This window comes from Capsicum annuum, chromosome 10 (genome assembly GCF_002878395.1).
Source record: "Capsicum annuum cultivar UCD-10X-F1 chromosome 10, UCD10Xv1.1, whole genome shotgun sequence".
Lineage (NCBI taxonomy): Eukaryota > Viridiplantae > Streptophyta > Magnoliopsida > Solanales > Solanaceae > Capsicum > Capsicum annuum.
This window is the reverse complement of record NC_061120.1, coordinates 184795451-184820050: the sequence shown is the minus strand read 5'-3', so window position 1 is coordinate 184820050 and position 24600 is coordinate 184795451.

The window sequence follows — 24600 nt, the reverse complement described above, 5'->3', positions numbered from 1 at the left end:
TTTGTATTTTTGTAGCAACAGTTTGCAAAAATACAAAATACAACTTGTTATATTATGTAATTATGAAACTATTGCTATGAAACTCATAATTAAGGAGATAAGTATGCTATTTCTGAATTTTGCCCTTTTATGGATAAGTTTCCCATCTCTTCTCAGGCCTCTAACAATTTGTCCTATCTTGTTACGATCATTATATGAGAATAGGTGTGGCTCATAGATAAAACTAGTAAGCAATTGCTTTAGACCTTCAAAACATTGAATCCTCAAAAAAATTTAGTGGTGAATTTTATGATTTTATTTCACATAAAACAATATTAAAGACTGAAAAAAATTAATTTTTTTTAAAGAAACTATCTACCTTTTACCAAAACTATTTTAAAACTTTCAATTTAAGAATTTAAATCTCCATATCAATAAATAAAGTTTCTACAACAACATCCACGTAATGTATTGCAAATACATGGCTATCATCTTATTGAATATAATTCTTAATTTTATATTACTATATGAGATTAACTAAAGACTTTATGTCACTTAAAAATACTGCACTATAAACAACAAATAAGTAAAAATTAATAAGATAACTCTAAATTATTATCTTCTTATGCGTATTAAAATATACTTAAGGCCTCTAATAAAAATCTAGCTATTAATTTTATTGATGCACTCTTATTTAAGAAACAATGCGAACCATCTTGAATTTGCCTCTTGTTATCTTTTTATTTTTCTCTTCAGTAAATCAATTTTGTTCAAATCTTTTATTTTATTGAGATGTTCATAGAGAGAGTAGTGGACTAAATTTATAGTATCCATTATTTTTCAAGAGTTAGATAACAACAAATCATGGCCCAATAAGTGTAAACATTTTATTATACCAAACAACCTTAAAAAAAGTTTTAATAAAAAAGATCACTCTGTTATAATACTATAAGTATGTTATTACTGATTAGCGGGAAGTAGCAAAATTTTTGAAAGCTTTCTTCAAGAAAAACGAGGCCAACACAAAAAGAGAATAAAATTGAAGAAGAATTATGTTTTCTTCCTTTCTCAAAATGTTTTAGTTAATCTCTCAAATTTATTCATGCTCTAGGTGTCAAGAGCCTCAATTGTGATCGTGTCAGTGCCACAATTGAAATCAAATAATGTAATTATATTCATCATAGATGGCTAATGCCGTATAAACCCCTAATGTAATAAATGTTTTCCCCCAATACCAAAGCTTTCTACTATTGAATGATCAATCAAACTCCTTGTTGAAAATATTTTTTCAAATAGAAAAAAAGATTTTATGAGGTTTGTAGGACATTTAGTTAAAAGTGACAAAAGAGTATGAAAATGAGGTGTAGGTGACTCAAGTCTTAATAATTAAGTGGAGGTGACAATTATTTTATTATGAATCAAGAAAGTTGAAAAAGTTTGAAACTAGCCCACAAGTTTTTAAATTTACACTTTCATCCAAATGTTAGTTAATATAACAGGAAGCAGAGGAAAAAATGTGTTTCTCTCTCTTCTCATCCGTTGTTGTTTACTCTCTCTTAGCAATTTTTGTTGTTCATTGTTGCTAGTGCTTATTCATCATCTTCTGCTTCATTGTCATCATCTTCAACTTCATTATCATCATCTTCTACTTCATTATCCACTTCATCTTCTTCTTGTCGACCATTGTTTTTGTTGTTCATTGTTGCTGGTGCTTTATTCATTATCTTCTGCTTCATTGTCATCATCTTCAACTTTATTATCATCATCTTCTACTTCATTATCCATTTCATCTTCTTCTTGTCAACCATTGTTGTTGTTTTTACTGCTACTGCTGCTACTTGAACAATTTTTTAGGTCAAATTTTATTTCGTACATCTCTTTGACATTACTTCATAGGTGACCTTGGTAAGTAAAATTATAATTTTTAGTTGAATTTGTCATCTGGGTACACTGCTACTGCTATTTTTTTAACAATGGAAAGATCCGTTCATGAATCCAACATAAGAGCCATCTGTTTAAATAGCTCACTCATCTATTGCGACAGATGAGTAATCTGTTGCACTGGAAGACTCATATGTTAGATTCATGAACGTGTTCTATATAGTGCCCGTAATATGAATAGAATAGATGGGTCATCAGTTGCAACAACTGTTGCAACAGACTAGTTATCTGTTGCATCAGGTGAGTTTTTTGTTGCAACAGATTAGTTATCTGTTGCAACAAATGAGTAATCTATTTGGAACAACACAAAACAACTCCTCCACAAACCCAACAGATAATCAATATATTTCAAAACTATTGCTATTGCTATTGGATTCAAAATTATTTCTTACGTCTAATTGTCGACATATTTGTTGAGAATAAGAAATAGACAAAAACATAAATTTTTTATTAAATAAAAATAAAATACATTAGGTTGGTAGTTGGAATATAAATAAGAATAAAAACACACACGCTAAAAGAATAAACATAACCTAATTATTATTATTATTATTATTATTATTATTATTATTATCATCATCATCATCATTATTATTATTGCCAGCTGGCCAATCGTCAACCGACAGCAGCAGGGGCCTCCCAGCCTGTGAGTCTCTCGGAGCATCCTTGCTCTCACGGCGCCCAACTCCCACTGCAGGTCATGAACCTGCATTTGAAGTTCCCGCACCACATCTCACAGAAAAGAAACGTCCCAAATAGGATCAGCCATATCTAGAACACACATGAATTGATAAAAAAAAGTAAAAACACAAGTGAAGAAAAGAGTCCGAATGTAATACACCATATACTACCAATTGGGTATATTTACACAAAAGCAAGAAAAAAACTTACTTGAGTCAGGAAAAAGATATCTGGTATCTGGTCTTTGAAGAGAAAGTAGTTGAAGGTGTAATATGAAAGACACAATGCAAGAAATAAATAGAGTGTAGTAGAATGAACAAGTAAGGAGGAACCTATTTATATATGATTGAATTTGAATGAGTTAGGCAAAAAGGCGCGATTGTTTGTTCACCTCCATTTGTTAATTACATTCAAACTGGTGACTTTTTGATTACTATGAAAAGTTATGACTTTTCAGCTTAATATTATTAATTAGTTCTTAAATTTAAATAACTTTTTTCTCATTTAAATAATTGAAGACTTCTCACCTTTTCAATAACCATTTTTATTGAGTTGTGACAACAGATAACCCATCTGTGACAACACATATACCATTTGTTGCAATAAATCGACCATCTGTTGCATCAGATAATCTATCTATTGCAACATATAATCAATCTGTTGCAACAAATAATCTATCTTTTTTAATAATCATCATATAGTTTCATTAATTCAAATTGGTGACTTTTTATTATATAAATTAGAAAAATAGAGTCAAAAATAAAAATGGTGAAAAATCACTACTTGTCGCCTATTTAATATTAACATAAATTATTCAAGATTCAATAACCATTTTTTTACGATTATAAATTGTGTTTATCATTTATTTCCTTATTATTTTCTGTGAAAAGATATGAATTAATTAAATCAAGCTGGTGAGTTTTTATTATTGTGACAAGTCATGACTTTTCAGCTTATTATTATTAATTAGTTCTTAAATAAAAATAACTTTTTTCTCAATTAAATAATCGAAGACTTCTCACCTTTTCAATAAACATTTCTTTTAATAAAATAATAACCATTTTTATTGAGTTGTGGCAACAAATTATATATCTGTTGCATCAGATAACCCATCTGTGGCAACATATATACCATCTGTTGCAACAAATCGACCATCTGTTGAAGGAGCTTTGTTTATTTCTTCTAATAACTGATTCATCAGTCGTAATAGATGGGGGATTTGATTCATCAGTTGTTTTTAATGTGTTAGACAGAAAGTCATGACTATTCACCTTTTTTTAACAATCATCATATACCTTAATTAATCCAATATGATAATTTTTTATTATATAATAAGTAAATAAATTAAAAAAATAGATTTTGGAAACAAAAATGGTGAAAAGTCACAATCAGTTATTAAAACTAAATAACAATTTTTTTACGATTATAAATTGTGTTTATCATTTATTTTCTTATTATTTATTTATGCGCCATTTTTCATATTAAATAATCAAAAAATTTTGACTTTTCACCCTCTCAATAACAATTACCCTTTTTTTTATTAATAACTGCCTGTTGCAATATATGATCCATCTATCACAATAGATTAACCATCTGTTGCAACATATGGTCCATCTACTGCCACAAACGCTCAATCCCTACCTCCAACTGTTGACATGTTGAGAATAAGGAATAGACAGAATGAAAATTAAATATTAAATAAGAATTAAAAATCCAAAGTCGATGAAACATAGATTTTTGAATCCATTATATACAAATATACAATAAAAAATAAAACATACATTAGGTTCCTTCCTTAGGTAGATCCGATATAATAAAAGAAAATACATACGCTAAAAGAAAAAAACATAATCGAATTATTATTGTTACTATTATTATTATTATTATTATTAAAATGATTGTCACCCAACCAATCGTCATCCGGCAGCTACAGGGACCTCCTCAGCCTTGCTCTCATGTTGCTCAACTCTCGCTGGAGTTCATGAATCTGCTTTTCAAGTTCTCGCGAGGAGTTTCATAGAATCATTTTGTACAAATCCGGATCAGACATATATAGAAGTGGAATAAACTGAACGAGTAAGGAGAGATCTATTTATAAAGGATTGAATTTGAATGGGTTAGTCAAAAAGTCATGACTATTCACCTCTTTTTTAATAATTACATCCCTTAAGTAAATAAAATTGGTGACTTTTCGAATGGGTTAGTCAAAAAGCCACAACCGTTCACCTTTTTATCAATAATAACATCCCTTAAGTAAATAAAACTGGAGACTTTTCAAATATGTAAATTAAAAAAATAGATCTAAATACAACATTTTATCTTTATTGTATTTCGAAAAGAAAAGAAAATTACTTCAAAATAAATCTAATAGATGGATAATCTGTTACAAAATATATTCTATCTGCTCGATAATTTACAACATATTTACAATTTGATGCAACAGATATATATATATCTATTTGATTATTTCTAACAGATAAGTCATATATTGCTACAATTGATCATGTGTCGTAACAAATGTCTATAATTGTTTGATAAATTTAATAGATGTGTCATTTGTTGCAATATGTTAGTCATCTGTTTATTCAAATTAATCCATAGATGGGCTAGGAAGAATAAGATGCATGCAAATGGATGGATCCACTTTCATGTGTGGGAGTTATGTATTACTAATAAGATCATCGAGACAACACACATAAAGTACAATGATTTTGTAAATACAGTTTTTAAACGATTAGGCATTGATCATTCAAACAAGACCCTGCATTGTACAGTTAAGTTTAATAGGTTCGAATTGATAAGGCCGAGGGCCCCATAAAGATGGTGTCGATACTTTTTTATGAATTAATGATGGTTGTTGCTCATGTTTATGCATGTCAAGTTTTGAGAAGGGATCAATATTTGGTGTCAGTGCAGAGATCCAATGGCAATTGGACTTAACTTTAAGTGTGCATTGGACTCTGAGAAGACCTTCGAAGCCTCGCACGACATCAAACAAGAACGAAAAACCAATAGAAATTTCCTTAGCCCAGATTTATACGGATGGGTTATTCGAGAAGATGATTATACTCCAAAAGAAGCCGTAGGAGAATACATGTGAGGGAAAGGGGAGTTGATGAAAGACTATATCATCTAAGATCTAATTAAAGAGAAAACATAGGGTAGCAAGGAATTTCTAGCGAAACGACTGATGAAACTAAAATAAAACATGAGAAATTTAAATCAAGTGCAAATATAGAAGTGTATCCAGTAATGAAAATTCGTCTGTTGTCTCTCTCAAAGAAAAATTGTACAGCTGAACACTTTGTTAGGGAACTAGGACTAGGTAGCATGGTCAGAATGTCACCTACATAGAAAATAGCAGAACACCAAGAAAGCAGCTTTCCAGACATCGAGGGTTGAAATGATGTACAATAAGTCAAGAAAAAATTGGCCAAGAACAGCTAAAATTAAAATAAGGAATCACGCGAAGACAATAATTTCTGAATTTTAAATTGCATTCCATGCCTTATTGTTTGTGGTTCTGATTAGGTCCACTGCTATCGACCTGATTGGAACCACAACCAAGATTGAAAGGAAGATTGAGTATCATTACTTCCTTAGAAATATGGATATAATTGATTATATTTTCTTGCCTTATCATGCTTTCAACATATCTTGGAGAAGATCAGAGGCTTGCCATAGTATGTGAATCCCGATAATTTTCAAGCTTGCCTCCAGCTTGCTGATTTGGTCTTCAAGTTTGTCACTGCCATCTTTGAGGTTAGTATAGAGTTCTTGGTCTTTTGTGAGCTCATCGATGAGGAACATTTTCTTTAAAGTTGTGGCATTGTAAAAGGCCTTTAAAAGGCTTAAATGATACATGGAGGGTCTCTATATTTATTTTAGGTCAACGTGTTGACACACACTCAAGCAGTGGTCCCAATAGTTGAACAACTCACTTTGTCGAGCGTTGTTCAACCAACCTTCTAAGGATTTGATAGGTTAATGATCCTAGAATTACATAATATTTGATCTAAACTAATTCAACTAATCTTATAGCCAAATGCTTGAAAATAACTTATTTGACTCCAAAAAAGTAACAAACAATTTAGATTAAATAAGGTACTAGGTATTTATAAGATCTTCTAATTTTATTTGCTATCTATTTATAATATCTATTTGGAGTCAAATAAGTTGTTTCCTAGCGTTTAGGCTATAGGATTAGTGTAATCAGTTTAGATCAAATGTTACATAATTCCAGGCTCCTTAACCTATCAAATCCTTTGAAGGTTGCAATGAACAAGCTGCATTGAACAACGCTCGTGAAATTGAGTTGTTTAACTATTTGGACCACTGCTTGAGTATGCATCAACATGTTGACCTACAAAAACATAGTGACTATCCATGTATCATTTAAGCCTTTTGAAGAAAGTGTTCTGGAAGCCTTCTGAAGGCCTTTTACATACCAACACTCCAAAGAAAGTGTTCCTCATCGATGAGCTCACAAAAGACCAAGAACTCTATACTAACCTCAGAGACGACAATGACAAACTTGACGACTAAATTAGCAAGCAGGAGGCAAGCTTGAAAATTATCGGGATTCACATACTACAACAAGCCTCTGATCTTCTCCAAGATATGTTGAAAACATGCTAAGGCAAGAAAACACAATCAATTATATCCATATTTCTAAGGAAGTTATGATACTCAATCTGCCTTTCAATCTTATTTGTGGTTCTAATCAGGTCAATAGTAGTGGACCTAATCAGAACCACAAGCAACAAGGCATGGGATGCAATTTAAAATTTAGAAATTTTCGCCTTCACTTAGATTCCTTATTTTAACTTCAGTTTTTCTTGGTGTAAGTTTTATTTACTTATTGTACATCATTACAACCCTTGTTGCCCGTAAAGCTGTTTTCTTGGTGTTCTGCTATTTTCTATGTAGGTGATCATTCCAATCACGATAGCTAGTCGCAGCTCCTTAGCAAAGTGCCCAGCTGTACTATTTTTCTTTGAGAGAGACAACAGAAGAATTTTCATTTTTGGATAAACTTTCATATTTGCACTTGATTCAGATTTCTCATGTTCTAAGTCAATTTCATCAGCTAGATTCTCTACAAATTCTCTCCTATCCTATGTTTCCTCTTCAATCAGTTCTCAGATGATATAATCTTCATCAACTCCCCTTTTCCTCTGTAGTATTCTCCTACCGCACCTTCTGGTGTATAATCATCACCTTGAGCAACCCAACCATATAAATTTGGGCCAAGGCACTAACGATATTGATTTTTGTCCTTGGTTGAAGTAGTGGGAGGCTTTGAAGGCCCTCTCAGAGTCTAATGCACCCTAAAAGTTAGTCCAATCGCTATCAAATCTTTTTACAATGTCATTAAAACTTGATCTCTTCATAAATCTTAACACATAAACATGAGAAACAACCATCATTAAATCTTAACAGGGTATCAAAACCATACTCATGGTCCCTCAGCCTTATCAGTTCGGACCTATCAAACTTAAATATAAATTTGCAGATATCTTGTTTGAATGATCAATGCCTAATAAGTAAAACACAACATTTACAAAATCAGTGTACTCTATGTGTGTTTTCATGACAATATGATCAGTAATACATACCTTCCACATATGAAGTGGTTCCATCTACAAGCAGCTTATTCCTCCGAATCCATCTTTACTATAGCCTTTTGTGTTTGTCGAGCAATAGTTGATCGACTTTCACTTCCTTATATCTACAAACAATAGAAAAACAACTGATGTCAACCAAGGGAAAAAAAATTACATTACCTATGTGTTGCAATACATTATCCATTTGTTGTAACAAACTCCACATCTATTGCAATAGATTTCCCATCTGTTCAACAGATGGGAAATCTATTGTAATAAGTTATACATTTGTTGCAACAGATGTGGTGTCTGTTACAACAAATGTGTAATTTGTTGGAATACATCAAACCAACCTTTCTAGTGATTTGATTTGTTCCAACAGCTGCTCCGTCTGTTGCAGCATCAATAATAAGAAAACACCACCAATTGTTTAAACACCATCAACAACACCACACCACACATTCCAACATCTCCAAACCCTCCAGCAACATCAATTAAAATATAAAAAATAAATAAAAAACAAAATACTTACAAAAAAAATGATACTTCCAACAAGGTTCTTAAACTTCTCCCAACAGATGACTTTTTTTGCTTAAAAACAACGGTTCGTTCATTCAAGACTTAAAAGTCACGTTTTCTTCAAATTTTTTAAATAAATAGGATATGGGTAAATGGTAAGTAAATAAAAAAATAGATGCAAATAAATAATTTAAATAACTTGCAAAGAAGAAGACGAGAATAAAAGAGCAATAGTGAACCATACCTGCAATATCAAAAGCAAGGAGATCAAAACAACAATTTCAGTTGAAAAAAAATATAGATTAATTGCAATTCGAAAGGATCTTCATGATAAATAGGAGAGAAAAGAGAGAGAAAAAAGAAGACGGTTGTGATAACCCTAAAGAGAAGAGAAAGAAAAAAGGAGAGAGAAATAAATTTATGGTTGAATTAGAGATAATTGTAGAGACGGGTTTAAATATTCATTAATATTCACTAATAACTTTGAGGGACACGAGGAGATGAGTGACATTGAAAAGATAAGATAAGACTACTTAAGGAGGAGAGTTTTGAGTTATCCCAGAAATATTTTTTACCGCCTTAGTATTTTATCTTTTTTATTTCTGACAGAAAATTACTTTAAAATTAAAAATAAGATTTTCAAACAGATATGTCATCTGTTGTAACAAATATTAATATCTATTTAAAAATTTCAAACAACCCAGTCATCTGTCACAACAGACGCAAATGTCTATTTTATAATTAAAACAGATAGGTAATTTGTTGCAAGAAATCTCAATATCTGCTTGGAAATTTCCAATAGCTTAGTCATCTGTTGTAATAGATTTTAGTATAATTAATTTAGCTAGAACTAGGGATGAGATGTTAAGGTTAACTACAACTTCTATTGAGTCTTTGTAATTGCATCATGTTGATATTGCGTTCCTCCCAACCTGAGTCATCAATAGATCAATCTGAGTTGAAACGATTCTTATTAACTTATTATTAAGCTAATACCTAAATTGATTTAGCTAGATATAGGGATGAGATGTTAGGGTCAACTACAACTTCAATTAAGTCTTTGCAATTACATCATGGACGTATTGCATTTCTCCCGACCTGAGTCGTCAATCGATTAATTTGAGTTGAAATAATTCTTAATTAACTAATTATCAAGATAATACCTAAATTGATTTAGCTAGAACTAGGGATGAGATTTTAGGGTCAACTACAACTTTAATTGAGTCTTTATAATTGCATCATGTTAGTATTGCATTCCTCTCAACCTGAGTCATCAATTAATTAATCTGAGTTGAAATGATTTTTATTAGCTTATTATTAAGATAATGCCTAAATTTATTTAGCTAGAACTAGGGATGAGATGTTACGGTCAACTACAACTTCAATTGAGTCTTTGCAATTGCATCATGTTGGTATTACATTTCTCCTAACCTGAGTTGTTAATCGTTCAATCTGAGTTGAAATGATTCTTATTAACTTATTATTAATCTAATACCTAAATTTATTTGCTATAAATAGGGATGAGAAGATAGAGTCAACTACAACTTCAATTGAGTCTTTGTAGTTGCATCATGTTGGTATTGCTTCTTGTATGCCCCAAACCTGGTACCCAAAATACTACACGGTGATCATGACCTCAAAGGACCAAAAGCTAACCCATGACTGATATCTGTACCTGAGCAATGCATAATATACTATATAAATGCATAATAAAAGGTTGAAAGGCCATAAGGTTCAAATATCTGATAAAACATAACATCTGGAAATATGGTATATCAATACAAAAATAAAACTGAAATAACTATCTGAAATGCTATTGTCTGAAAGCCTCTAAACTGTGGAGTTGATGGGACATGTCCCCAACTAACTCCGGACTACTGAAATAATAAAGTAATAAAATAATCATGCTATCCTCGAATGATGAGGACTCACTGCTAGTCTTGCTGCTGAACATCTGATCTATTAAGGATATTCTGGAGCTCGTACTTCTGAACCTATGGTATAAAACACCTTAGCGCAAACACGTCAGTACGTTTGAATGTACTAGTATGCAAGTGAGGTAGGCTAGATACAAGGGTTCATATGTATGAAAAATACTGACTGATTGAGTAACATGAACATGAGAATACATGCTTGAATACGTGAAATATAGCTGGGATCATGACATCACTGAATCTGAATACTAATAACATAAATTTTTGTATAACTGATATACTATTATCTGAATGACTATGTCTGACAGTCCTATTTCTGATGGAACTAGCTGAATTTCGTACTAATCTTGGTGAGTCTTAAATTCTATAGAACTATCTGAGTTCTATTACTGAGACTGAGACTGAGACTGTAACTGTGGGAAGTATTCATTTAACCAATATGCCCCTAATAATCTATTTTAGCTGAGTTGGGGTCCAATCTGTAACCCCAATTAGAAGGGTGTCAATACTGCACCACTGGTAAGGACAAGCTGTGAGTAATCCCTCATCTAATAGGTAATCTAAGGAGAACGGTGGGACCCTCATATAACAGGTTAGGTCACCTCATCTACCCTCAATTAGCAGGTTTTATGTCTCAACCTATGCTGGATACGTAGTTCTGGAGTGCAAGAATTGCTTATAAGAATCACACCCTCTACTCCCAGGTGAGTTCCCATCCTTGGGCTCACTCGGTGCTAAATTCTACTCCCATATGATTAGGCACTGAATTAATTATACTGAACTGATTGGACTGAGTTCACTGAGTTCCGTTGACTAATGAAATATTACTGAGATCTGATAACTGACTGAGATTAGTTTTACTGAGTCATGAGACTGACTGAATTCTACTGAACATGGCTTGACTGAGAGTATCTTGAAAACTGACACTGGCTTTAGGCACACAGCTAAATTATTGGGTACAACTACTCCCAGGACTCGATAGTATGAAACTGACAAGACATGACACTTCTTGACACATGACCATAGTCAATAATTCATAGTACAATCATTGGGGCTTTTCATAAAGTATTGGCATGCTATAAGCTTACACATGAATAGGAATACATGTAAACATATCATAATTTCATAATCCTAATCTCATGAGCATTACGTCAATCCATTACAAAGCATAACAATAATGTGAGAGTCATATTGAACATAAGGGAGAAACATGGATTCATCAATTTTGGTCACAAATGAGTCATGAGGCATAATTCCTATTCTCTTAGGCATTTTATCAAACACCTTGCATGAATATCTTTAGGCTTAGGCATGAATATTGAAATAATACATCATGGCAATATTTTACACTTTCAATGCAAGAATTTCAACTACATACTAACATATTTTCATGATAATCATTAGACTTCAACTTGAAAATCAAACGACAACATAAACATGGATATAATTCAATTCATACCATGGAATCCAAATTTTATATTTTAAATATATTTTTGAGCTTTATGAGTAAAAAAAAAACCCATGAATCACACTTGACATATCTGGGTGGATGGTTTCTTGAAGATTGGTGGAGGAAATCTTGAATTCTTGCCTTGGGATTAGGCACCTAGGGTTTCTTGTTCTAGGGGATTGATCTTTGAGAGAAACCCAAATTTGGTATTGTGGATGAATAATAAAGTTATGAGCTCTGGTCTGGTATAATTAGGGGTTAAAACGGGTGGAAAAAAACCCAAATATCCTTCTAAAAAATAGATTAAAATTGCTGATCGGATGTGGCAACGGTTTAGGCGATGGTCCATCGTTGGCTCGACGGTCCGTCGGCCCATCCCGTCGTACTTGGCCAGAACCTGAACTTTCTACCTCATTTGCAACGGTTTGAGCGATGGTCCGTCGCTAGTCCTGACCGTCACACTTGGCCAGAAGATGAGTTCACTACCTTAGTCGTGATGGCTTGGGTGATGGTCCATCGCTAGCTTGATGGTCTGTCGGCTTGACCGTTGCTTCTGGGTAGTTCCGACAGTTCTCTATAAAATGTTTATAACTTTTTACTCCAATACTGGATTTGGACAAAATTGGTATAGTTGGAAAACTAATTCAATTTCACATATAATAAAAAGTTGAAATTAGGAAAATTCTATCTGATTTAAATATTAATCATTTAGGAAGTCATCACTAACTCTTCTGGAGACTAGATTTGACTTAAAGAAAGTTTGGGGTATTATAGTTCTTCTCTACCTAAGTCATCAATCGATCAACCTGTGTTGAAATGATTCTTATTAACTTATTATTAAGATAATATCAAAATTAATTTAGCTATTACTATGGATGAGATGCTAGGGTCAACTATAACTTCAATTGAGTCTTTACAATTGTATCATGTTGGTATTCCATTTCTCCCGACCTGAGTCGTCAATCGATCAATCTAAGTTGAAACAATTCTTATTAAATTATTATTAATCTAATACCTAAATTGATTTATCTATAACTAGGGATGAGATTTTAGAGTCAACTATAACTTCAATTGATTTTTTGTAGTTGCATCATGTTGGTATTACGTTTCTCCCGACCTGAGTCATCAATCGATCAATCTGAGTTGAAATAATTCTTATTAAATTATTATTAAACTAATACATAAATTAATTAATTTAGAACTAGTGATGAGATGATATGGTCAACTACAACTTCAATTGAGTCTTTGCAATTACAACATATTGGTATTGTATTTCTCCCGACCTAAGTCGTCAATCGATCAATCTGAGTTGAAATGATTCTTATTAATTTATTAATAATCCAATACCTAAATTGATTTAGCTAGAACTAGGGATGAGATGTTAAGGTCAACTACAATTTGATTGAGTCTTTGCAATTGCATCATGTTGGTATTGCGTTACTCCCGACCTGAGTCGTCAATCAATGAATTTGAGTTGAAACAATTCTTATTAACTTATTATTAAGATAATACCTAAATTTTAGCTTGAACTACGAATGAGATGTTAGGGTCAACTACAACTTCAATTGAGTCTTTGCAATTACATCATGTTGGTATTGCGTTCCTCTCGACCTGAGTCGTCAATCGATAAATCTGAGTTGAAACAATTCTTATTATCTTATTATTAAGCAAATCTAAAATAATTAAGATCAATTCAGACTAAATTAACAATTTCAAAACTTGCTATTCTTTTTCAAAAATACAAATCAACCTATACAAATCATCCATTTGCAGAAAAAAATATTTCATCATTTCAAATCTCAAGTTCTCACTCTTTTATTTCTCTCTCAACAATACAAATAAAAAATACTCAACATATTGCTCAACCCTTCAAAATATATCGATTTTCTTCCCATTTTCGACCACATAGTTGTTATTTTGAATTCATTCTCGCTTGTTTTTGTCATTTTCTCTTTCTTTGAAGGTACCAAAGTTCGAGAAGAGTTGTACATTTTTTATTTATTTTAAAAATTTTGGATTTTTAGTTAATGGTGAAAAAGAAAACTTTTAGTTGTATTATCTTCGAGAATAAGTTAACAATTTTGAGATTTGATGCTAAAAACGTAGAAGCAACTTGAGAAAACCCTAGTTTTTGTTACAGTATTTCATTTATTATTGTTATATTATTGGATGGTATTTGTGGTATTATTGGTGGCTGTTGTTAGTGGTGTCGGTATTGGTGGTCTTGGTGGTGGTGTTGGTGGTCTTGGTATTTATGTCATTGCTTGTAGTGTTGGCGGTCTTTATGGTTGTGGTACGGGTATTGGTGGTATTGGTGGTGGTGTTGGTAGTCTTGGTGGTGGTGTTGGTATTGATGGCATTGGTGTTGGTGGTATTGGTAGTCTTAGTGGTCTTAGTGGTTTTGGTGGTCTTAGTGGTTTTGGTGGCATTGGTGGTGGTCTTTATGGTCCATCTATTACAACAGGTGGAACATCTGTTGGAAGATATTGAATAGGTCTTCAAACAAATTCCCTATTTGTTCCAACTGATGAGTTATCCATTGGAGTTTTTTTGGTAATGTGACGTATAATAATTTATTAAAATTTGTCTTACCTTTTTTAAAAATTATACAGACATCAAATGTAATGTATTTTTTGTTTTTCTATTGTTTGTAGACAAAAGATGTCTCCCGAAAGAAAAGAAACTCAACATGGATCAACTTTTGACCACCCAACAAAAAAGGCTAAAGTACAGATGGATTCGAAGGAACTTCCTGAACAATCTCAGTCAGGAAAAACTGAAGCTGAGAAAAGTTATGAAAAGGGAGGTGGAGAAGGGTATATAGAGGCCGATGAGGAAAATAAAAGTGAAAAGGAAAAGGAAGATAAACAAGAAGAGGAGAAGTATAAAGTGAGAAAGAGGATGCTGATCAACATGATAATAAACAAGAAGAGGAGGAAGTATAAAGTGAGAAAGAGGATGATGGTCAACATGATGATAATGCATTACCAATGGGGCATGAATTAAGATCAAAATCCCAACACGATCTTGTCAAAACTATTAGTATTGACAGGTTTCAAGTTGCGATGCTGATAGATGACCCTACAGAACTAATTGGTGATCTTGTACTTAAATGTCAGTTGGGGAAACCTTTTGATGAATTTAGGAATATTATGAAAAATGAAAACATAGATGAATTTTTTGAGAAGTGATGCTTTGGACGCTTTCTTGAGATGCTTGAGGACCACATTGCCTATTTCTAAATAAGCATGGTATATGGTCTTCTAAAGTGTAGGATCAAGTATGTAGGGGATGATAAAGATTCGATGGAGGGGGGGAAAATGGATGAAATTTGGATCAACTACTGTGGCATGCCAATTTGTTTTGGCATGAAAGAGTTTTCCATAGTGACAGGCTTGAGATGTGATCGTTCAATAGAACCTCTCATCAAGGAAACACCCCGCAAAAAGTCCATAGCAAGCAGGAAAGCCAAATCACCACCATCAAATTAAGGAAAGGCATTGTCCAAGTAACCACCCACCAAAACCAACAAATGCAAGGAAAAAAATAGATGGGTTGTTCGACATTAAGGGACGTAGCTATAAAGCGGTGGATTTGATAGAAAATTTTAAGGATAAAACCATACCAAAGTAGTACAAGGAGAAATTGTGCTTAGTTTAGTTTGCCCGTTCCGTTATATTGGCAAGAGATGTCAAGAAAATCATAGAAGATGATTTGTTGGCGGTTGCTGAGGATTTTGAGAAATTCAATGATTATCCCTGGAGATATGACAGCTACAACTTGACTGTCAAATATTTACTGACATAGCTATCCCTAAAGACGATCATATTATACGGATTTTCTTGGGCTTTCATGGTAAATTGAATCACTATTTATTTACTCATCCATTAATTTATATTGAATAATTATTATGACTTTTTTTTCTTGCTTTCTATTTACATATTTTAGGCTTGGGCATTCAAAGCCATTTCTTCCATCCGAAAGTAGGTCAAGGATTACCCGAATGAGGTTTCTCATCCAAGTATCCTTAGGTGGTTGGCTGTAAAGAGAAACACAAGAATTAAGAAGGCTGATCTCTTTAACCCTCCGGATGATACAATATGTCTTCTTTCAACTAAAATAATTTAACTCAAAGAAAGATATTGAAAAAGATATGCCATGCGTTGTGAAAGATGGGTCATCTATTGTAACAAATTACCTATCTACTGCAACTGGTACAACAGATGGGTAATCTATTATGATAGATGATCTATATTTTGCAATAAATTACCCATCTACTGTAAATTATACAATAAATGGGTAATCTGATGCAATATATTGCTAATCTATTACAACAGATAGATCAGCTGTTATGATAGGTAGATTATCTGTTTTATAAGTTGTCTGTGTTAACATGTAACCCAACTGGTTGTAAATTATTATATGATTTAAATATATTTATCTTTTTTATAGGTTGAGCATCCATGGATCGTGCCTACTGAGTAGGAGTTTGAGATGACTTCTTTTATTACTCTAGGCCTTGGAGATATAATAACAGACCCAATGGTAGAGCTAATAAAAAAAGAATTGGCTGGAGCAATAACCATAAGAAGAGAAGTTAGGCAAGGTCAGCCTAATATTGAGGCTCTTCATAACCAACCTACTGCAATAAATCTGGGTGCTTCTTCTTGGGGTATTACTGGTGGAGGTGTTGATATTAGTGGCAGCCATCTTGATGTTGCTGCCAGTCTGATGATGAGCATGTTGATGCTCGATAAAAAATAAATATATTTAAAATCAACCCTTACAAAGGTCCCTTTCACCCTTACACTGGTCCCTCTCACCCTTATAGTGGTCTCTCTCACCCCTTTTCACCCTTATGTTCTCACTGCAAATGCAAAGTGTGCAAAGAAAAATAGGATAAAATCCTTGAAAAACTAGAGGCTATCGCTAAAGCTACCGAGGAATTGAAATCCAAGAGGGGTGTCATACCATCTAAGAAGGTGAGGGAGCTATACACTCCTACAGTGGCGGTTAGAAGGAATAAAAAAATTATCCAAATACTCTCCAATCTAAAAATAGAAAAAATTGTAACTCCTCCCTCTTCAAAAGTTGTTGAAGTTAAGGGGTCATTGAAGAAGGTGACATATACGCAGAATTTGGTGCCAAAGAGAGGAAGGAACTGCGAAGGACCATGAATGCCAAGAAACCTGCACAAGAATACACCATGCATGCCTTTCATGGCCAAGACTTAAAGAATATAACAAATATGCGTAAGTGGTACGTGGACAAGGTAAGCTTATTTTTCCCAACCTATCCTTCTAATATACTCCACGAAGAAAAAGCTACGTAACAAATGTGTCATCTATTGCAATAGCTGGGTATTCTGGTGCAAGTAGTGGTGGTTTTATTGCAATAGATTACCCATCTATTGCATAATTTGTGTTAGCTAGGTAATTAGTGAATAGATTCAGAGAACCCTCTACAACAGATGGACCATTCATTGTATCTTTCCACTGTATTTTTTTTCTTTAAAATTACCAACCTATTTAAAAATTTTCTTCTTATATCATAGTATGTTGAGTAAATTCTCTGCCTTATGAGGAGCAGAAAATTAGCATACCTGAATGCTTATGATGCTGCCAATAGGATAATGGACCTCAAGTTCTACAATAATTTTAGAGGTAGGTACAAAGAGCTCAGTACGCTAACTACACTTTCGGTGGCTCGGGGTTTGATTGGTTTATTTTTACGTTCCAATGGAATAAAGATATGATTAACTATGTTAGAGGGAAGAGGCCATATCCACATAAAAAGAGATGAACCAAGGCAAAGAGAATTTTTGCATTTATGTACGTGGAGGTCAAACATTTTCTTGCTGTTGAGATACTACTAAAGAAGGGAAAGATTAAGGTTTATGACTACAACTTACCTGTCTTCGATGAGGTCATTTTTTTTACCCATATGCAGCCACTGTTGGAGTTGTTCCCTAAGTTGTTGAGGTAGAGTAAACTGATGTATCATTTGCCAGCGGAAGTGTTGATGAAGAAAGTATGGGATTTTGAAGGTTGAAACAAGTATCTGGACCTTCCAAAAAATAAAATTGGTGCCACATGCGGGTATTACGTGCTTGCATACATTAAATATTTGCTGACCAGCATAGAAATGACTGCTCTATGTGATAACGTTGTGGAAAACATGCGAGAGGTCTGGGCTTATGGGGTACTAACTAGATGCTTGAAGCCCGTGAAAGAAGAAAATGTACAAAGACAAACACCATAACAACTTTTTATTTCTCAAGCCACTTCACTTTACATGTAGTGACAATTTTTTATGTTTGATGAAAGTTGAATTTTTTATATTGCACCAGATTGTATATCTATTATAATAGATAATCTATCAAATCTGACAAATTGATTATCTATTTCAATAGGTTTGTTATCTATTGTATTATAAAGATGTTTCTAAGTCTATCTGTCGCAACAAATATACAATCTGTTGCATCATCAGTCTATCCGTTGCAATTGATAGGTAATTTATTCGAACAAATCAAAATAGTAGGAAGACCTATTTGATAATTTCCAACAAATGACCTATATATTGCAACATATGTCGAAATCTATTTGTTAATTTCCAACAGATATTTTGTATGTTGCGATAGTTGAATTATCAATTGTAACAGATGCATTATCTATTGTGATATTTGAATCTAGTATTCCATTCCAATTAATAAGATCAAAGCTAGGGATTAAATTAAATTCATGGGCAACATAAAATAAATTGAATCTTTCAGAAATCACCTAAAAAATTATTATCGGTATAAATGATCTACTCAACAAATAAATTAATAATTTAACCTTTGGTGCCAACAATTCATAAGGAGAGGTTATTACTTTGACAGACTCAAGCTATAAAGATCTTGTAATGCCCTGAGTCTGTATCCCGAACGTCACATGGTGCTACAACCCTGAAGGACCACAAGCTAACCCATGACTGGTACTTGATGTGAGCACATAATAATAATTCTAAAATAATGCAGAAAATAGGCTAAAATGCAATAAGGTTCATAATCTGAATACTGATAGATAACAACTGATAATATCATCTAAAAATTGAATACTATCTGAACTAGTCTAGTCTGAAAAGCCTCTAACTAAACTGTCTGGATGGGGAGTTGATGGGGTAAGCCCCCAAATAACTCTGACTACTGAAATACTAAAGCTACTGAAATACTGAAATTAAAGCATATCCTCGATAGATGAGCACTCACTACTAAATCTGTTACTGCTAACTGAATCTAACTAAGTGCAGTCGGGAACCTGAGCATCCAAACTATGATATGAGACATCATAGCACAAAGAGAAAGTATGCGTCAGTACATAGAATGTACTAGTATGCTAGATAAGGTAAGGCTGAATGCAAGGGTTTATATGCATGAACAGTAACTGGCTGAATGATATGAAGTAACTGAATAAGAGTACATGGATAACTGGAACTACTATAAAATACTGAGTATGCAATAATGTGCATATATATGTATACTGTATCTAAGTATTTATTGAAGCTGAGTACTAATTTTTGATACTGAGTAACTGATATCTGAGATTACTAATAACTGAATTACTAATACTGAGTGACTATTTCTGACAGTCCTGATTCTGCAAAACTAAACTGAGTTCTATATAGATACTGAAATTAAAACAGTGGGAGGTAATTATCTAACCAACTTGCCCATCTCTAAAGTGATTGGGGTCCAACCTGTAACCCTAGTTGGAAGGGTGTAAGTATCTTACCATGAGTAAAAACAAGTTGAAAAGTCAACCTCATCTGGAAGGTGACCACCTTCGAATAAGAATGGTGGTACCCTCAACTGGCAGGTGAAACACCTTATCAACCCTCAACTGGAAGATTGATACCTCAATCTACATTGGCTATATAGTTTTGGAATGGAAGGAATGCTTCTAAGGATCACACCCTCTACTGGTAGGTGAGCCCCCATCCTTGGGTTCACTCGGTGTTGAATCCTACTCCCAACTGAAGACACTAATTATTATACTGAGCTGAACTGGACTGGTACTGAGTCTCACTGAGTTCTATAACTAACTGAGTACTACTGATTGTGACATTACTGAGACAATTCTATGACTACTGTAGCTCTAGGTAAATAACTAGATTTTTGGGTATTAATACCCCCAGGATTCGATAGCATGGAAAGTAAAACACGGCGTGATCTTGAAAAAGCATAACAATAGATACTTGTTAACAATACATTCACCTAGGCATTTTGTCAAGCACTTGAGATACATGAACTTGTACATGAATGGGACCACATGATGACATGTCATGATTTCACAATTTAATTCACATAGACATTCTTTCAAATACTTGGGGAGCATGGTTATTTCATATAATAATAAACATTTAAAATCATCTTTCCTATAATCTTTAACTTGTTATTTCAAAGGTTTAACATGAGAATCACATAATTCACCATACATACTATTTTAATTTCATGAAACTTGTAATTAATCATGGATTAAAACCCAAATAATATCATGGACATGAACACAATCAATTTCAAGCATTGAATTTATAAATCTGAGAACTTGTATATTTAAATAGGGTTCTTGGACTCTATGGGTGAAAGAAAACCCAGGATGAACACCTAGCATACCTGAGAAGATTTATTCTTAAAGATTCTTGGAAGGATTCTTGAGTATTGTTCTTGATTCTTGAAAACTAGGGTTTGCTAATTGAGAGAGAAATCTTTTAATTTGGGGAAGAATGAGTGAATTATGATGTAATTAGGTTATTTAGGGGTTAATTTCGTGTTTAAGACTGATTAAGGTCATGGAAAAATACCAAATTATTCCTGGAAAGAAATTAAAATTCTTCACTTAAAATCCCAATTTTGGGCTTCACCGCGATGCGGTGGCATCGTGGTGATCCACTGGAATCTGGTTGTGTAATACCCCAAACTTTCCTTAAGCCTAATTTCGTCTTTATAAGATTGAGGAATGACTTCTAAAGTGAGTAACGTTTAAATCATATAGAATTCTCCTAATTTTAAATTTTTATCATTTGGGAAATTGAATTACCTTTCCAATGATATAAGATTCGCCCAAATCCGATAACTGGGCAATAAGTTATGGCTAATTGAAGTTCCTGTCATAAAGCACCATCATTCAGACCCTTAGCGTGTCACGGAGAGGAGGAATATCCCAATTTTCAATTTCAGTAGCCTAGCACTATTGTGGCACGTCACGCTAAAGTTTTAGGTCCCAACCAGTGGGACAATGCGATAGTGGCGCGTCGTGGTGGCCCATAAAATCGGGATTCCAGCTAAGTTTTTCCAGTTTTGTCAAGGGTTAAAAGGGGGGTATTTTGGACAATTATCCTACCCCCAATCCGTCCAAAACATAAAATCTAGCATATTATAAAGATCTTTATGCCCTAAATCCTCTTTCTCTTCAAAACAAAAACCCTAAGCATCCAAATCCTCTTCCAAGAAACTCAAGAGTTCACCATAGTTTTTACAAATTGAGTCAAGATTTATGACCCCCAAGTCAAAATCTTCAAGAACCCTCATTCAAGAGTTCCAATAACATCTCAAAAGCAAGTTGTTCATCCAAGTTTTTCAATCTAAGGTATGTGGGGTTTTGAACAAGGGTAATCCTTTCACCTTGTGCCCAAAGGCTTTTTTAAACTACAATTTCTCTGAGATTTATGAGATTTTACTTGAAATTGAATTGGGGTTTTTCACCCATTGTTATTGGTTGCAAGCTTTTGATGTTTCCCATGAATTGAGAGTCTAATGGCATGATTTTTATATGTTTTCTTGAGAAATTGCAGCTAGGTCTATACCCCATGATTTTAATCCTTGAGAAGTTAAAATTTGAAATGTTTGAGATATTGAAGTATATAAGTGTGTTGAGATTTTGAGAAAGATTGCTGAAATTTCCAGATTTCTACATGGGTTATGAATCTATATGCTATCTATTATACTTTTGATGAGTTTTAACTTGAGATTGAATTATGGGTTATTAAACCCTACTTGAGACTTACAATTTTATGAACTATTGTGCTATAAGAACCCATGATTTGAGTATTTTGAGATTGTTGAGAAATGTTTTGACCTAATGGTCATTGAGCTTTGAAATCCACTTTCCTACATGAGAGTACAAATTTGATTATTGGGTTCATGGTGAACCATGGGATTATTTTTAAAAGTGGATTTTTTTATGAGATGAGCGCAGATAATCTAAAGGGAGTAGTATTTAGCACCGAGCGGGTAAGTTACTACGGTTTCTTACCCCAAAACTACGTGCCATTATAGGTTGGGCCTGAGGCCAAGTTTATAATTATCATTGGGCCTAAAACCGAGTTGATATTGGGCCCGAGGCCGAGTTTCTTTAGTGATCACTGGACCTAGGTTATACTCCCTGTCAAGAGTATGACACCTCTCCCCAACGTGAGGTCTCTTCCTTAGGAGGACAAAACGTTGGACTCCATATAGCTCGCATGATTTATGTCAATTAACAGAAACTCCCTAAACTAAAGTATTTTCCATTGAGATAGAATATTTTCCCTTAAAACTAAAGCTTTGAGATAAGATATTTTCCTTTAAAACTAAAATACTTTCCCTTGATATGAGTATTTTTCCCCTAAAGCTTTAAATGAGATATTTTTCTAACGTGAATGAAATGCCTTCAAGTATGTTCCAAAGTTATATGATTCTGAATTTCAAGTATTTGAGTACAAAAGAGTTATGAGGTCTTGAGCATTGAAGAAGTTTTACTCTCCATGAGACATATGCATGAGTTGAAAGTATTGTTTAAAGTTTCCTTCAGCCTATGAGTAATGAGAATAAGAGAAGAGTACAGATTTTAAAGCCAAAGTAGAATGACTCACAAGATTTGCACTATATGCTTCATTATACATGATTTATGAGATTTAGATTTCAGTTTTTACTCAAGGTATGTGAGTCATTTATATTAGCATGCAGATTTTCTATAAAGATTGATGATAATGTTTATTTAAATACATACACCCCTATATACTCAGTACATTCCCAAGTGCTGATCCACATATATGTCTATGTGCTACATTGTCTCATAATGTAGGTACAAGTTGTAGTATGTGCAGTCAAAATCAGACAGTTACAGATTCCGACCAATAGATGATGGGTCCTCCTATTTCTAGGACTTCAGTTAGATTCACTATTGTTCTTTACTTTCTTATTCTTGAGTATTGATTAGTGATAGTTGGGGTCGCATCCTTGCTATCTATAGTCAGTATTGGTAGAGGCTTCATAGACAGTCAGTGGAGTTAATGTATTTAGTTTCAGTTTTCATTGTAAAAGTAGAGTTATAATCCTGCGAATTCAGTTTTGTATTGATTAGATTTAGAAAAGAGTTATCTTCCGTTGATATTGTACAAATTTATGCATTTTATTCAGTTGCTTATGAGTTTGCCAGTAGAAGGGTTAGCTTGGGGTCACTTATGACCCTAAGCAATGTGTGACATCTCGGGACCCTTTTTTGGGGTGTTACAGGCTGGAACTATTTTAAAAGAATGACGTACATGAAATTGACCCTTGGCGCGATGTGCCATATTGCGGAGTCACATTGGAAAGTGACAATTGGGAAACTGGGCATTGGAACGATGCGATGGAATCGCGTTGCCTCTTAGGAAATTGATAAGAGGGAACTAGAACTTTGGAGTGATGTGGACTTATTGCGATGGCACACTGGAAATTGAAAATTGCCAATTGGCCTGGCTCCACGATGCGGTGATGCCCACTTTGGTACACTGCTTTACAAAAACTGCTATAACTCTTCACTTGTGTATCGATTTGGGCGAATTTTATATCGTTGGAAAGCTGACTGAATTTGCTATGCAATGGCAGGTCTTAAACTTAAAAATTCTGAGTATTTTAAAAAATTTATATAGAGATACTCGTGCACTGAGAGTTAAACTAAGATAGATAAATACGGGGTATTATAATATCTCCCCCTTGGGAACATTTGTCCTCGAATGAGATTGATTAAGTTGAGAAATACTGATAGACCGAGTTTACAAACTAAACATGCATGACTGAAGCATGATTGCATGACTGAAAATGCTAATAAACTAAATTTTCATACTGAATATGCATACTGAAGCATGAGTACATGATTGAAACTATTGATAAGTTGAGTTTCCATACTGAACATGCATATCTAATGCATGAGTACATGAATGAACTGATTCATGAATGCATGACTGTCGTGAAGATGATATGCAATGATCATTAATACCAAATTTGTAACTATAACTGAACATGAAACTGAGTAAATCTAGGGAAGACTGCTACCTTAAGCTGATTCTGAGTTTTTGGAGAAGAGGTGAGGATACTTGGTCTACATATCTGCTTCTACTTCCCATGTAACTCCCTCGACGGACTAATTCTGCCAAAGAACTTTGACATAGGGAACTTTTTTATTCCTTAGTCTGCAAATTTGATGATCGG